Raw genomic sequence first — 18,279 nt, 5'->3', positions numbered from 1 at the left:
TATTTTTAACCCTTGTTAAGATTAAAATCAAATTTACTTGGAAAATAATTAAATAAAACTAGAAATTCTTATTATAATATTTTGCATCACTAAGGAAATAAAAAGTAACGGCTAGTATAAAAAGTTTATACTTTAGTCGTTATTTTCTTATTTTCTCAGTGAAGAAAAATATTATAAAAGGAATTTCTAAGCCTTATTTAATTGTTTTACATGTAAATTTGACTTAAATTCTAACAAAGATTGAAAAATGATCTCCAAGAAGTTTACTTAAGTGAGATTTGAATTTCTCATATACATACATCAGTGTAGGAGTATAAAAAAAATTATAATTAGGTTAAGTAAACATTTAGAATTTATTACAATAAAATAGTACTTCTTTCTCTAACAATATATCATTATAATTCCTTATTTTACTATTAAATAATTACAATTTAACACAAATATAAGAATTTATAACTCCTAGTTATTTCATTACTTTAAACTTTATTATATTATTATTTTTTAAGGTATCGTAAAAAAATCTGTTATTTAAAGCTTTTTTAAACAATATTGGCAAAAACTAGGGAGTAAATTTTACAACAGCATGAGAAAAGTTATTTTCAAAATAATTAAGCAAAAACTTAGGAAAATCCATCAAGAAAAATTGACAGTATTTGTTTACCTATATATTCTTTTTCAATATTTAATCTTATCTCAATGAAAAATAAATAAATATATCTAGATTACCTTAACAGCTTTATGGCGTCTACACACTAGTAGAATTTTTTTTTAAATGCCTTTTTTAAAAAATTCTGACGTTCCTACCTACAAGGATATGGGAAATTTGCTTTAAAAAGGCATTTTTAAAAAAAATTCTATTAGTGTGTGTACGCCAGCATGGCGTATACACCCTAATAGAAATTTTTTGTAGTATTGCAACTTTAAAAAAAAATATACATATTCTTTGATAACAAAGTACAACATGTGAAGAATATTTTCTCATCTCAAAGCTTCAAGCCAGTGAAAAACTTTAGGATAAAGCCTTTACAAATTTATTTAAAGCCAATTGAGAAGCATCAACTGTAAAAGCTCTTTTTAAAATCTCAATTTGTGAGATTTATATGCAAAATTTTTCGAAAACTAATGCATCAATTTCATCGAAAATTTGCATACTTCTAGAGTTGATTGTTTAAAACTTAAACAAGGATTTGTTTTTTTTTCCTTTGCACGGCGAAATGTAGGGTAAAATACGCCATTTTTTCTTGTAAAAAATGCTATTGAAAACAAATTTCATGTTTTTAAACTTTCGTTGAAATATAACTTTTAATCAACTGCTAATAGCAAATATTTAGTTTTCTGATTTCAGAGAACAATTATGTGAGTTATGTCTCCGAAAATCATTTTAAAAGATCAGCCTCTTAAAATTTGTAAATGAAAATTTTAGAAAATATTGTTCTAATGTTGTACTTTTATGTTTCAGAGTTGGATTTGAAGAAATATTCTTTATTATATTTAAAAAAAATAAAGAGGGCATATTTTTTGGTTTCTGAAACCTACGTAATTCCTGAAATTAATCAATCCTGCTTCAGCCTGCACCACTTCAAAGGATGTGTAAGCAGGACGGTGGCAATTATTTTATTTTGCACTTTCCACTGCTCCCTGGCGTGCTTCTGCTCTCTCCTCTTGAAATTTTAGGTAGAATTTCCATGTGATTTCAGTATGATCCTCTCGTTCGAACTTCTGCAAATCTGGAGTTCCGACATCTAAGAAAAAATTGTAACATAAACTAAAATTACAAAATTTATCTTAACCGTTTAGACATGTAGATAGATAGATAGTTGTTTATTCATTAGCAATAAATGAGACTAAATCCCGTGGAAAATAGAAAACGTATAAAACGGTTAACTCGAGATTAAAAAAAAGAAGTTAAAACGTAATCTTGACACAGTTTAAAATTCAAAAGTCTTTAGAATATTTTGTGGTGAACAGCATTTCACAGTTTTTTCACTAAAATCACGAGAAATTTTATCGATTTTTTTAGAAAATAAAGATAAAGATAAGAAAATAATAATTTTTAAAATTTCGTGAAAATCCCGTTAAAAATACAGAAAACGCCGCACTTTAACTTTGGATGCGCATACTTTGCACCAATACTAACCGTGGCAAGGATAAAAATCAACCCTTGAGAGATTAAAACACTTAAGGTTAACTCAAGGTTAAAACAGGGGTAAAATCCTAATCTTGACACGGTTTAAAATTTAGGCGTACGGAAAATCCTCAGTGAACAGCATTTTCACGCTTTTTCCACTAACACCTTCAAGAATTTCACCGATATTTTTTATGAAAATTAATTTCTCACTGTTTATTTAGGCATTGATGGTGGAAAATTGGGATAAATTCTGTGAAAACTTGAGGAAACGCCGCACAATGGCTTTAGACGCGCACACATTGCACCAATACTAACCGTGGCAAGGATGAAAATCAACCCTTGAGAGATTAAAACACGGTTAACTCAAGGTTAAAACAGGGATAAAATCCTAATCTTGACAGGGTTTAAAATTTAGGCGTGCGGATAATCCTCAGTGAACAGAATTTTCACGCTTTTTCCACTAAAATCTTCAAGAATTTCACCGAGATTTTTTTAGAAAATATATTGCTCACCATTTATTTACACATTTACGGTAAAATTGACCCTAAATTCAGTGAAAATCTCATGAAAAAGAGAGAAAACTCCGCACTTTGATTCTTGACGCGCACGTTTGGTTACAAACTTGAAAAGAAAATTAAGCACCACTTACCACAGAACTTTTCACAATTTACTCGTCTATGTCGCTGATATGTCCCTGGGTGGTCACTATGGGGGCTCATATTGAGCCCCAATCCCAGAAATGTCAACGCGAATGCCTCCATTCTTTGAGGCACACTGAACACTAAACACCATTTTTCTCTTGCTGATTCCACTTGACAAGTTTACACGAGAAACCCTTAAATACATTAAGAATCTCGCCATGATAGAAATTTAAAACCATTCAAACCTTGCGCAGGATTTAAACTGATGTGTTAAGGTTAATAGTGAAATCCTTCACTAAAAAAAGGAGTTAAAATTGCTGAAACAGGGTTAACTCATGTTTACAGTTTAAAACCTTTTTAAAATTAAACCGTGACTAACCCTGTTTATAGTCGATTTTAAACCTTTCCTCAAATAAGCTCTTTTCTGAGTGTATTCTGAACACCGAATTGGGGTTGAGGTTGGTGTGTCCGACAACACCAATTGGAGTTGTCATTCCACTAAAATTTCTCTGTGTGTATGTGGAGCTGTTTCCTCTATTAGTTTCTTTGTTTCCGAAGTTTTATAACTTTTTATGCAGTGTCAAAGCATCGTCTCTCGAGCAGTTCGATCAATACATAACTCTGTCTTATTCAGGGATTCCTTATACGAGCTTCAAACCTATGACTAAACCATATGAATATGGCTTAACATATCTAAATCCTTATCGCTAAAGTATTTTTTTGGATTTTTTTTTCAAATTTGAAACTTAAGTTTAAATTACGTTATAATTACTTATATTTTACTAGATACATTAAATAATTTTCAACATTTTGACAAAAGTGTCAATAGGGGTTCCCTGTCGAACAGACGTTCCTCCGACCCTAAGTTTTTCGAATTTACCAAATAAATATTTTCAAATTTGTCATATGACATTGTCATACCGTTACAGAATACCCCTAGAGGGTAACCTAGTCTGCAGATGAATAGAAGCAACGATGTTTATTTTCTAAAAAGCCGCTAGAGCCATTTAGTAACACTTTTATATTTAATTATTATATTTTAAGGTTTTATTTAAAGCATAAATGTAAAATTCCATAAATTAATGTGGAGAGGTTCTGACCTCGGGGAAGACCTACAGCAAGATGACTGAAGAAAATTCAGATCTTTGTCTTAGAACGTTTCAAGATCGATCCCGAACATATTCCTGAATTATGAGGAACAAGAAATCAGGGAGGTTTAAGCTAGATGACCTCAGCTCGGGGCCCAGGATTTAATCTCAGAGAGCACCAAATGTTAACCGATTTCAATTCAGCTGAAAACATAGGTACTTTCAGCTGAATTCTGCTAACTTTCAAACGACACTCGCGAGGCAGTTCCATTTCCATATATTTGTTAGTACTTTTTCTTCGAGAACTCCTGACTGGTCAGCATATTTTTGCTGAACGATTTAACGAAAACTGTGATTGCTGGGTACTTGGATTTTTACAAGATCAAAAGCCAAGAAGAACTGTTATTAAATTTATATTTTTATTACACTTTTACTGGTAATTGATATGTAACTGATTATAAAATAATATAAGTAAGTAAAAGTCTCTTGACAGGTATCAAGAGTACTATATTGTCAATGGTCATATTATACTGTAAAATATGTTTAAATCCGTTATTTTACCGATTATTTCTTAGCAGTGTTTGACTGTTGTAAATGGCCACATTCCCCTTTCACGCTTTCTATCCACTGGATGCTGCAATGGCAGAAAAATCTTTGGGGTGTGAATGAGAAAGAAAGAAAAGTCATGACATTGTCATGGAAAAAATTTACATTTTTCTCACCACAAACACTAATAGCATTTTCTTCTTTGCGCCCCCTCTAACGATGCACTCTGCAGATGGCAATCCCTACATCCCGTGCCCCTAGAACAGAGGAAACTATCCAGTCCGGGTCGGAGGACCAATGGGTGGTGGGTGTATCGTGTGAAATGTGAATTTACCACCCTGTCTATTCTTGTGTAGAGTGAAATGTGTGTGTTCAGACAAATGCAATTTAAAAGAGCCATTTTTTACCCTGTAAATTGCTGTTTGCACGTTGGTAAAATAATAATAAATATACCCCCAAGTATATTTTATACGAAAAACGAAAGAAGAGCTTTTTTGGGTGGGTGGAATGACTGAAGGTGAACCATGTGCAACTGAGAATTGGTACGTGAAGTATCCCAGGGAACACATATCATCCTTCCCTTCTTCTGCCCATTTCTCTTTCCCAGCAACCAATTTTCTCCACACGATACATGGAATTCCATTGATCATCCCTACACTTTCTGACACAGACAGTAGAATGAACCATTCCTGTGTCAGGACATATATTTCATCCCTATCCCGTATCTCATGTGCCCTTTTCACCTAATTAAACAACTTTTACATACCCGATGAATACGCTGGATAATTCCAAGACATGGAAATTTTAGTGTTCATCTGAGACTCATCGTGTGAAAATGTTAATTTACAGCTCTCATGTATTTTCATTAGAAATGAGAGGAAAATGCAGAGATAATTTTGCCAAAAGGCGCTTTCAGAAGGAATTTGAACGAGAGCTCTTTCGTAATTTCAAATTCAACCAATGACGTTAAATTATTACATTAAATTATCAAAGAAATGTTTTTTTTTAAATGTAAGTATTTAAAATAATTTTAAAGTTCGAGCTGAATCACCTCTCTGAAACTCTTACAAGATCTCAAGTACGCGCTATCGAAATTAACTTCGTTCAATCCGTAGAAAGATCCACTCGAAAGGATCAAGTAAGGAATGTTGTAGAGTGAAAACCTGAGAATCAAGAATCTCTTACGTGCTGAAAATCATAGCTCTTATAGTATGATCAAGTTCACCATTCTAGTGAAGAAAGTTTGATCAGATAGGCTTTACAAGATACCATTAAGGGCCGTATGGCCAAAGGCAGAATTGGCTGAAGTATAATCAGGATCACAATAGGGATCCGGAAGCCTTGTGAGTGTACCAATCAGTTAAAGATAGAATATTTCGGAACTATGGAAGAATTCAGCAACTCCAACAAACTGATCAGCATGATGATAAACTGATTTGTGAAACAAGGCCAAGGGTACTGCATTGAGAGTTCCGTGTGAATAACGAACTGAAGCATGGAATGGTTTTTTGATGAGTCATCTTCACGGTGGCACTGGAAAAAGAAATTCTAAAATTATATTTTCCTGAACGTAATCAGGAAATTACGCTGACAATTCAGCAAAATACAGTAGTCCTTCATTTCAGATCTCTTGAATAGGGCAGGTTGTGCTAAATCTAGGGCTACAGATGAATGTTGGCAAAACAAGATACATAATGACCTAGTCAACAAACTTAACATCTTTCTAGAGCATAAGTTGAACAAGATTTTAGATAAGGAACTACAATTTCGACTTGTGGAATCTTTCGTCAAGGGCACTCAATGGGTCAAGTAGTAGAGCACTCGCTCTATAATGCAAGTGTCCCGGGTTCGAATCTCTTTAGGTCTCCAGGAATTTTTCTGGCGTTAAAGGTGCTTGGATTGCATCCAATGAGCTTCACTGCACTTGATTCCACGGGGCATGGGACTGACAACCCCATCCTTGTATAAGAAATAAATAATAATGGATGTCCTAAACTCCCCATGTGGCAAGGCCTAGTTCCTCTATAGAACGTTGTGCCACCATTATTATTATTATTAATTATTATTATTCTTTCGTCAACCGTGATCAAACGTCTCAGTAGATGTTCGCGTACGGCTATTGAACGACAGGCAATCAATAAAGTATATTTCAATTTTTCAAGATCGTACTACTACATAAAGTTGAACCTAAACTCAAAGTGTGCTGGAATATCAAAATACTCACTCAGTGCTCCCTTTTCCTGAATCAGAACAAGACTTCTGCTCGTTTCCCTAATGGCCTAGATAGACTTACGACTTAAGCCAAGAAATTGCTTAGTGGAAATGTAGTTTAATTATTATTATGATAATAATTATGACCTAGACACATTTACACTTAAGCCGAGAGACGGCTGAATGTAATTATAATTAAAATTATAATTTGACTAAATTCACATTAGTTTTCTACTATAAATGAACCGTTTCTCGGTTGACGGATGAGCTGGAAAAGTAATCTGATCATTTGTGATTGTGATTACGTTCAGCCATCCCTTGGCTTACGTTATAAGTGTGTTTAGAGCATTACTTTAAGTCGTCTCTCGGATTAGGGCGTAGGTGTGTTCAGCATCTCTGCACAGTTACATTCTAGCAGGGGCAATCATAAATATATCAACTTCTACAAAAGCCTTTACTATAGAACTATGATCATGCCAGACGCCAGACTTAATGTGTTTATCTAAAACGTTAATCAGCAAATAAACTTGTGTACTGTGTACTCTTAATCGTGTTTGAGAAGAGGCTTCTACGACGGACTCTTAGTTTTGTATTTGAGGAAGCCTATTATACAACCATGAGGAGCATCAGAAAAAAATGTTAAATAGGATGACTGCTACCCTATGGGGACACTTCTGGTAATCGCTAGTGGAAATTTATTTCAGCTCATGAAGAAAAACAAATTTTCTGTTTTGCCCAGAGCTTTCGGTCCCGATGTGGACCTTCTTCAGTGGTCGACTAGACTATGTTTTTTTGATTTCCTGAAGTTCGTTATTCTTGGAAAAATAGAGTATTATCACCAGTAGTAATCAGTCAGAAAAACGCCCAATCAAATCACATCAAAGCCACAATTGCAAAAAAAAAATTAGAAAAGTAACAACAAAACTAATTTTCTATTAGTAAAAACCTTCCCAAGTGATAACTGCTGGTGATGATCCTCTATTTTTCCAAAAATAACGAACTTCATGAAATCAAAAAACATAGTCTAGTCGACCACTGAAGAAGGTCCACATCCGGACCGAAAGCTCTGGGCAAAACAGAAAATTTGTTTTTCTTCTTGAGGTGAAATAAATTTCCACTGGCGATTACCGGAAGTGTCCCTATAGAATATCCATCACGCCAGCTCATTATCCAACAATGAATACAACCGTTCTGTACCCAAACTATTCTTCAGTTTCAGCACTTAAGGGTAGTTCTTATCTGTCTAATATGATAGATAGGATCGATAAAGGTCATCTTTAAGTGCTAGATTTAAAGAAAAACTTACAAAAAGCAAGAGGAGGGAGCAAGATTACCCTATAAGATCAAAATCACCCACAACTAAGGTACCAATAAACAAATCTGCTTCAATAAACTTAGGCCAACAGATAATCTGTTTCATAAGAATTAGGTACGCTTCGAGAAGACAAGCTAAAAAACTAAGAACAATTACATGTAACAAGTTTAAAGTCGCTATTTATGCCACCGACACACCTTTTAGATTACTAAAATTTCGAAATCAAATTTCGGGTCTTTCTATTTCTCAGAAGATTTCCATAAATCTATCCAATTCTCTGGGACTCAATGTTCGAAAGAAGAAAAAGAGTGCTAAAGAGTAGAATATAGACTTATGCAAAACTTTTAAGAAATAAAAGAATATGAATTTTGACTTTATGATATTTTCCTGATCTAAAAGGTGTGCCAAAGCCATCATGGCTCCGGCACACCTTTTCGATCAAGAAAATTTCATGAAGTCGAAATTCGCATTCCTGTCTTTCTAACATGTTTTGCACATGACTATCTCATTCTTTCGCATACCAAATTTGATTGAGCAAAATTAAATTTGGTGTGATGTTTAAAGGAAGAAGAAGAGTGCGAGATAATGAGATAGACATATGCAAAGCATGTGAGAAAGAAAGGGATTTGAATTTCACCTTCATGAAATTTTCCTGATCTAAAAGGTGTGCCGGAGCCATTACCAATCAGTTGAGAATAGAAATTTATATTTGAATTTGAATATTTAATTTCAATAATTTAATTTTATAGAAATATTCAATTTTTCAATATAATTAGTGATGTTCAATGTGTAGACAGCTTAAAACATCTACCTTTCTCTCTTAAAAGATTTGCATCCAAAAATCTGACAGCTGTCCATCAAGTTCATAACACCAGTTGCCAAAAACACTACATAATCGGTTTTAAAGGCATTTCAACAGACTAAAGTTTTTAGTGCAGAAACGTCTATAACTTAATTGTTACATTAAATTATGAACACGAAACCTCAACTCAGGTGGAATTAAGTCTTCAAAAAATTCCGCTTTTTAGCACTTCGTCAATGTCTTCATATATTGCACAAGTGTCAGAAGGCAAAAAGAAACAGAAAATGAATACTTACAAATTTTTGCAACACCCCATCTCAACCGAAATCCATCCTCACACTTGGGATTCCTCGTAAGAATCTGACATTCTGATTATTATCGATTGCATGGGCGACCGCTGTGAAGGGATGAAATGCGAAGAGTATTGGAATTGCATATCTTATTTCCCAATGTGAAATGTAATTCAAAGTAACAATGTCTGATCATTGAGGGGGAAATGTGGGGGGATAAATGGGGAAGCAAAAGTAGAAATGTGATTGACATTGCTTACAGAGTGCAATTGATGCAATATCCACTGACCATTATTGGACAGTGCTTGATTGATTGTGTCCCAACCGCAAAGTTGTGCGGTTTTGCTGCACTGTCATACAATCTGAAATTGATAATTTTCAAAAATTCAAACTGTCTTTCAAGTTTTCCGTCAATCCTCCAGTGGCTTTCGGAGTTCTGTGCTCACTTTGAAGGAATTCCTGGGAGTGTCAGGAGTGTGGATGCTTTCAACTTCCTGGTATTCACCAAATGCACTTTCACACAGTTGAAAAGAAATGATTACCATCCTACTGAGAATTTGCAGCATTTATGGTTCTTCGTGGGTGTATCGACATAAATCAAAAGTTTGCCATCATTCTAAACTCACTTTCTACCCCACACCTCAACCCACCCATCCCCAGTAAAAGATTATTTTGTCACTGGGAGGGTATTGCAACTGAAAAGGAAAATTCAACTTTTCTCACATTTCCGCTTACGACATATTTGTTGTTTGCATCTTTCGTGTACTTTTCATGGCATCTTACAGATATCGTCAGCCGTAAAAGCGTAAAAATATTGCTGGAACAAAACACGAGATGGAGAAAGTTTTTTGGCTTATAAAGTGCATTTCTTGCAAATCGAGAACTTCTAAACAGATTTTGCTGGTGAAAGTTTTCAAAAGCATTTTAAAATTTCGAATTCCATTTTTTTTCCTTTTGGGATATAAATGTAGTTTTTAAGATTCTTTGTAATACAAAATTGTCCTGTACTTATTTGAAATTGTTTTAACTGAAATTGTATTTTTTCATAAACGAAAGATCTGAAAAAATAAAGGTTATGCTTTGTTAAGGACTTAAGATTGGTTAATCTTAAGCACTTAAGTAAGTTATCTTACACTGAGAAAAAAAGAGGGTGCGATTAACTTTTTTTCCTCGTAACTTTAATACTTTTTAGGTGTAAGAATATATCAACATTTTTTAATGTTAATTTTACACCTTTTTAAGGGTAAAATTAACATGAAAAAGGGTTAAATTAACCCCTAATACACCTCCAAAAGGGTAATATTTACACCGATTTCGGATCAATAATGCAGGGTAAAGTTAACATTTCCGGAATGTTATTTTAACTTTTTCGGTTTTCTTTCAGTGTAAGAATGTTTAATCTGGAAATCATAAATCAATGCGTAAATCACAGCACAGCAAGTTTAAAATAATCTGTCATAAAAAATAAGCCACGCCTCCTCACAAATCTAATAATACAAAATCGGAAATCAGTCAGATTCGAAATGCCAGATTTGAAGCGATCCACGTCCCATTTCAATTACTTCTTTTCATCTGAAAGTTATTTTTTTCCTAATTTTCAAAGAATGTCGGAACAATAAAGGGCAGTTTTAAGAAATAAAGTTTTCTTTTCTTTACTGAAAATAGAAAGGCATTTTTTACGAAATTTGTAGTGGACTCTGCGCTTTAAAAAGTTATTCCGAAATAAGAAATTGCTTAAGAAAAGTAAGTTTTAGAATATTTTAGAATGAGTAACAAGCTCTAGAAAAAAATGTGAAAAAAAACGACGTAGACAATAGAATATGTAGGAATAGGAGTTCGTTGGGGGATATGAAGTTACTCTAAGAAAACATAAACTCTTTCCAGGGCTTTCGGCTCGGTCTTCAAGCCTTTAGACTCGACCACTGATGAAGGCTTGGAGAATGCTGAAGCTCTGGCAAGAGTTGATGTTTTCCTAAAGTAATACCGGCTTCAGACTGGAGGCTTAGCCCAATTCCTGAATGACTCAAAAATGCAAATAATAATAATAATAATAATGCTGGCACAATATTCCATGAAGGAACAAGGCCTTCCCACAAGGGGATTTCTAGACATGCCTTATTATTTTTTCTTGTACGGGATGAAGTTGTCAGTCCCATGCTCGTGGAATCAAGTGTAGTGAAGCTCACTGGATGCAATCCAAACACTTTTAACGCCAGAAAATTTCCTGGTGATCTAAAGGGGATTAGAACCCGGGACACTTGCATCATAGAGCTAGTGCTCTACCACTTGACCCATTGAGTGCCCTAAAAAAATGCAAATAACAAGCAATTTTATTGATTTTTTCAAAATCTAATGGAACATATTTGTCATTAATATCCTACCCTAAGCTGCAATTTTCTGAAATATCGTGACTGATAAGAAATTAGAGGGCTTAAACCCAGATGTCTAAGCCTCAGATCTGAAGCCCGTATAACTCCAAATCCCCCGACGAACTCCGGTTCCCACATATTCTATTTTCGAAAAAAAGTAAATCCAAAAAACGTAAATCATTTACGGGTACTATATCCACTCATGACCGATTGTGGCTCATGCATTCGGGTTGGAAATTTCATGATCTTTCAAAAAATCCAAATTTAAGCAAATTCGTTGAAAAATAAGCCCTCCAAAGTGGTTGATCTTCGAAAATTCTATATCGAAATGGTTTTCGAATATAGGTGTCTAAGGACAAAATATCCATCTTGACTACCTCTAAAACATATTCGAAAATGAAAGAAATCGTAGAAGTCATTTTCTAAATATACCGAAAAAACATGTTTTCGGGGAGAAAAAAAAAGACCTAGAAAATGTTGACTTATGGGAGGGTCGTGGAAGACCGGAAGACGATATCTCTTACCGTTTCACCTCTAGCCGTGTCACAAGCTTTCAAACAAATAAAAAAATTAGGCCACTTCTGCTATTAAGCTATATATTTGAAAAATCGTCTTTTCACTTTTTCACGACTTATTTTTATGACATAATTCGGTTCATATTGATAGACATCAAAGAATGTCTAAAAGAAATTAAAAAGAAAACAATTTAAATTACATTTAAGAAAAAGCTCTTTATCTGATAAAACTAAAGTTTAATATTTATCAAAACCTATTTTTAAAGATTTAAGGAGACGTAGAGCTCGAGGCAGACCTAGGAAAAGGTGGCTGAATAAAATTCAGAATCTTGCCTTGCAGCGCCTTGGGATCGTATCTGAACATCTTTCTGAAGTAATGGAGGATCGACAGGCGTGGGCTGTTAACCTTGATGTCATGGGCCCGCGACCATGGTGATTTAAAAGAAGATGTAGTTCTAAATTGTTTGTTTGGATGGGTTTAATCCATTTATCAGTTCGTAGGTCGACGAAACCGCTTAATTGCTATTGTTTACATATGTTCACAAAATTTGTAATAAAACTAAAACCGTATAATTCCAACGCATTTTTATTAAATTAAATTTAAAATTCCCTATATTCAATCAATACATGATCCCTATGGGTAGTAGGGCAGGTTTCCAATATTATGTATAACCCAAAGCCGGTGAATTTTATTTATAGCCCTTTTATCCAGCTCGAACAAAATTAATTTATTAATACCAAAATATATTTTTTTACCAGCTCACCTTGTGCTATCTATCCCTAACTCAATTATCTGACAATTTTAATTACACCATCAATATAATTCAAATTAAACATTAACATGTAAACCATTAGTATAATGATATCTTAATTGTAACTTTACAACATTTGTAATTGTATGACAGACATTTTGAATATTGCAATAGGGGTTTATAATAAATTAGAATTGATTGAAATATGTTAAGTGCAAATGACATTTTTTTTCAACCCTTCATACCCAGATCTTCATATCATTTTGATATTGGAAAATATAGCTTACTGGTAGATTTATTTGTTCAGGAAGATATCTGCAAAAAAATAGAAAACTTTCTCCCACATTGAGAATAACGTTGACTCTTGTTAGCAATACTTCACTCGCTTGATTCAATATCCGTCGCCATTAGGGGATACGTGAAAGAAGGGAAAAAATATCCAGAAAGAACTTGGAGATTTGTATTGATGGTAATGACAGAGACCAGAGGACTGAATTCCCTAAACAAACTCAACCTCGCCACGAAAGTTTATTTGAGTTCATCCTTCGAGTTTTTGGATACTTTGTTATACTTTTCCATTGCGGTCTATTCATGGTCCAGGAGAGATTGGAATACCCATGTGACTGTGCCATCATCCCCTGCGGGGAGAAAAAGTTTTAACCCTTGATAACAGCATTAATCCACATGGTTCTGATGATCATCCCTATCGTTCTCGTCATATCGCCATTGACTCCCCAGGAAAACGTGTATTTATTTTGTCACGTTCCCAAGAGGGTGGCTTCAGCACAAACTAAACATAAATACAGGGGAAAGAAAATAAACTGCAGATTTTAAATGCATTCATAATACATAGAAAATACTTAAAAAAAAAAGTTTAAAAAAATGTCTGTTTCTCTTTGGTCTGTTTAGAATTAAACTTTGTTCAAGTAATTTAAAAAAAAACACAAATATGAAAAATTTTTTCATTATTTGTTGAAAGTAAAAAATAAGCATTAAATTTTTCAACTAAGCAAAAAATAATATTACATAATTGAACTTTTTATTCAACAATTATCATTTTGCTTATGGTCGAATGAACACCTCTTCGACAGGGAACCCCTATTGACACTTTTGTCAAAATGTTGAAATTTATTTACTGTATCTAGTGAAATGTAAGTGTAATCAACTAAGAAAAATGATTTAGGAATACGGGGTAAAATGCGACAAATCAAAACTTTTAAAATTCTATGTCTTTGAAGATAAAATATCGCAGAAAAAGATAAATAAATATGCTCAGTAAGTGGAAGATCGCTATCGTTTATATTAGTTTATATTGGATTATTTTTCATATTGTTAACTGTTACTTAAACTTGGAAGACAAAGATATGTTTCTTAAATTAACAAGAAAAAAAATAACCGAAATTGCAGCATTAAAGCTTTGTAGCATTTATGAAAGTCCAATCAGTCTCATTATTTACTGATTAGCAACTTTTCGTCTGGCTATCGCCAGCTTTAGAGGACAAATGGTAAGAGATAACGACTTGGTACTTTCGGGGAATCCCTCCATAAGTCAACTCTTGGACCATTAATATACCCCTTAGTTTTTCCCACCTCTCTTATTCCCCCCTGAAAACCATGCGCTTGTGTAATTGATCGAAAACGCGAAGTGCATTTTTTTTTCAATTTTTGGATATGTTTTAGAGATTATCCAGGCGGACATTTCGTCTTTAGACGAAAATAGCGTTGAATAATTTATAATAACGGTTTTTCAAGGTCAAAGGTTAAAAAGATACTAGAGAGCGCACTTATTAAGCAAATGGTGTCATAGTTGGGCTCGTTGGAAAGGTCTTGGAATTTCCTATAAAACTGAATCGGTTCCAGCCGGTTCTGAACTGGTAATGAACCGGTTCTTTAAGCTTGTATTCTAACTTGTAATAAATTAATAACGAATCAGTACTTGATTCTGTGTTCAACTATGTAAATTGTTTTTGTGTGATATCGAAGAGGACAGGACATCCATGCTCGCGTAGAGAATAAAATTGTGAAAATCAAGAGATTTTATGTGTTCTTGTCCATTTCCTGATCTTACTGATAATCTTTACTTTTGAATCTCAGTGTTGTCTCTTACTTTCTATCGCAAGTGACGCTGGTAACTGTTCTCAATTTTTAATTCTCAAGATTTTAGTCAAAAAGTGTGATCAAATGTAATAAAAATTGACGAAAATTTATTTAAAATCTCGTAGAGTTCATAAAAATTTCAAAATAAATATCTTTAATCTGTATACCATAAAATCTAATTCATAAAATTTATTGCTTTTGGATTGGATACATTGAAAATCAGAATTTAGTTTCTTTGGGGGTTTGACTAGGCAGCATATTGTTAAATTTAATCTAAAATTCATATAAGGTAAAATGAGGTAATTTGGAACCATTTACAAATTGGGACATTTTAGATTTTCTCATTATTTTAGACATTCAAAAGGAAAAAATGCTGTTCCTGTTCTGAATCGTCTTTTTCTTCTATTTCGCGGTCCTTATTTTCTCTTTGCTCATCTGAAACAAAGAGAAAATCTCAAATGTCCTAAATTGTAAATGGTTCCAAATTACCTCACTTTACCCTACATTTCACTAAAATTATAGACAATTATTTTGATTATATTTAAAACATTGCAAATCAGCTGAGTTGTTCATTTTGTCCTACTCACGTAATTTTCAATTCAAAGTGATTGCAACTCAATTGGCTAATTCTGTACGCACGTTTCACTTGCAAGTCTGTATAAAAATTACGTTGAATTACAACAACTTTTTCCCTGGTTTCTCAGACCCATCTTATCGAGATAAAATCGTGAAAGCAGCATAATAAGGAGAGAATTTATAGAGAAATTGACATTTGTGCCTCCTTTCATTAAAAAAAAAAACTTCTTAATATCATGTATAGGAAAAAGGTCTATCCAGTACTGTCCTAATATATTACGGTTTTTTTCCTTCGACCCTTGAAAATCTTCTCACGTTTTCGGTAACAGATGTAATATACATTGGAAAATCCAGTGGTATAGCTTTCTGGAATCTAAATTATCCATAGGGAAGAACCTGAAGAATTTTCTCGTTAGAATTTGACCTCTTTTCCCTTCTTCAAAACCACACTTTCATATCAAAAGTCAATTTGGCCTGAGAATTCCAAATTACACATGACAGTGAGAGGAGAGATTTAATTTTTTGATAAGGATTTTTCATTCTTGGACGAATTTTCACCAAACATCCATAAAAGTATCCAATCTGAAACTGGAAATACATAACCCAAAAAGACCCCAGTTTAATATTTAAAAAATGACAACAAAATGCAAAAACACTATTTTCCTTGCGGGTTATATGTAGAAATCTTTTGGAGATTCTCTGAAATTCAGCCAACCGGGAAAAAAAGGTGTTTTCACTAAATATCTCGGAAGGGTTGACTCAATTTCTCAAATTTATAGACTCTCCAAGGTATTCCGGGGGCTTTGGAAACACCTTGAGGAATTTTTATAATTTTCTGACCACTCAAGACATGTCCGAAATAGAATCAGATAAGAGAATTTATTAGTGGGAAATATTATTTAGAGATGTAGAAGTGTAGCATGAAAAATTCTCTTTTAGAAGATATTCAAATGAATTGATGGCAATTGTGAGGGAATTCGTGGTATTTCAGCTGAGTGAAAAATTGAATATTTAGCTAATTAACACACTATAGTGCAATAAATATCTCCAGTATGACAAATAGTTGTGTTTCTCGAAAGAAATTTATTCCGTCTTTTGCAGCACAAGCTCAATGTTACACGGATTTAAAAGGAACAATGGCAATGTCTTTCAAACTTGGATAAGCCAAGAGACGGCTCACGGTAAAATTATTAAGATATTCTATTTTATTATGTTGCAAGTGAACACTATTTAAAGACGTTTCCGTATGTAAGAGAAGGCTTTAAGGCTTCGTATATATGAACTAGGAGAAAGTACTCTCCCTTCGAACGTTCATGCCTTCGAATAAAGTGAATTTTCTTTTAATTTTCCTAAGAAACTTACACATTTCTATTAATAGTTGGTTTATCATCAATTGTTGATAATTCCATGATAATTTAGTGTAAATTTCTTACGAAAAAACAAAAGAAATTCACATTGTTCGAAGGCATGAACGTTCGAAGGAATACTTCCCCCTATAGCTTCGAATACTGGATAATTTTCCTATATCTCTTTAATGATTGTGATCTATGGCAATATATTTTAATAACTATTCTTATAAAAATAGATCAAATTCATTAAGGAAGATAACAAATGTACGGGAAAGCGCGCTACCTTCGGACGATTCAAGCTTCGGACAACTCAATTTTTTTAAATGTTCCTGATGGATTTGATTCATGACCCTTATCGGGAATTTTGAATCATTGAACTGGACTAGCTATTAAAATATAATATTATAATGTGTTAAATTTATTAAGAATATTGAAAAAAATGAATTGTTCGAAGCTTGAATCGTCCGAAGTTAGCGTGCCCTCCCTTATACCGGCTTCAGATCTAAGGCTTAGCTTCACAATTTTTTGGAAAAATTTAAATTAGGATTGGATTACTAAAGATAAATAACCTATTATGCTCTCGAAAAGCAATAAAATTGCACGCTATTTAGGATTTTGAGACCTTCGGAAACTGGGCTAAACCTCTAGTTTGAAAACCGCTTTAGAGTTTGAAGCCAGAGTGTGTGCGAAGACTAAGAGCCTTTCCCGTAAGTGGTATAAGACTATTAGAAAAAAAAACTCTACATCTCCTATCAATTCATGTTAATTTATAAAATATCATACTTCCATAAGCAAAAAGAAAAAAAAGCTCTTCTACCAAAGATTTAAAGCTAATTTGTGATGAAAAATAATCTATTAAATTCTCTTTTAATGCACATTTTCATACTTGGCACTTTATTAAAATATTTGATATTAAATTTTTACAATGAATATCTTATTTTAATTAAAGAAATCTATGAGTATAATCCTATTTCAATTCAGAGTAATTTTCTGTAATCGCCTTGCCCAGACTATTTGTCGACATAAAAATCATAAACTAAATGCGCAAAATAGAGCAATAAAATAAAAGTTGAATTAGGAAACGCGAATGCAAGCATCTTAGCCTTTGGGTGACCAGTACTTTGTTGCAACTATGGGATTTATGATTACGACCAAAAGAAACCTGACTTATTGAAATTTATTGCAAAAGATGCAGTTTTTTTTTTTAATGAAAATGGTCTGTAAAAATGAAAATAGGTAGGGAGGTTTGGTGCACCTTTGAATTGTGTAGCTTTGAAATAGGGGGAAGTAGGGCACCTTTGAAATGGGGTAACTTTGAAATCTATTTTTTCTCGCTTACTTTTAAATGGAACTTTGAGGTTCCATATGGAAGTAAGAAGTTCTCTCCACTTATTGACGATGCCCTGGTCAAATTTTTGAACGTAACCATGCACAACTGGTTTACGATCTAGATCGATTGGGGATCTCAGCGGCGCAATAGGCAAGAGCGTTGTGACTTGAGCGGATGAGATCTCTGACTCGGCTTGCACAGTTGTGAGTTCGAGTCTCGCCCAGTGCAAGCAATTGTATGTCAGGAAAAGACATTTGCACTGTGATAAAA

At 33.5% G+C, this 18,279-nt stretch overlaps 1 long non-coding RNA gene across 1 annotated transcript; it reads right to left on the bottom strand.

Annotated features, from left to right (window-relative positions):
- Positions 1 to 329: 329 nt before the first annotated feature.
- On the bottom strand, positions 330 to 3,158 carry LOC129805759 (uncharacterized). Its single transcript, XR_008752120.1, has 2 exons — positions 2,778 to 3,158; positions 330 to 1,742 (listed from the first exon to the last, which is right to left on the bottom strand). It is a non-coding gene; the product is annotated as an uncharacterized LOC129805759 (long non-coding RNA).
- Positions 3,159 to 18,279: the final 15,121 nt, after the last annotated feature.

Source organism: Phlebotomus papatasi, chromosome 3 (assembly GCF_024763615.1).
Source record: "Phlebotomus papatasi isolate M1 chromosome 3, Ppap_2.1, whole genome shotgun sequence".
Classification (NCBI taxonomy): Eukaryota; Metazoa; Arthropoda; class Insecta; order Diptera; family Psychodidae; genus Phlebotomus; species Phlebotomus papatasi.
This window is presented reverse-complemented; position numbering and strand designations above follow the sequence as displayed.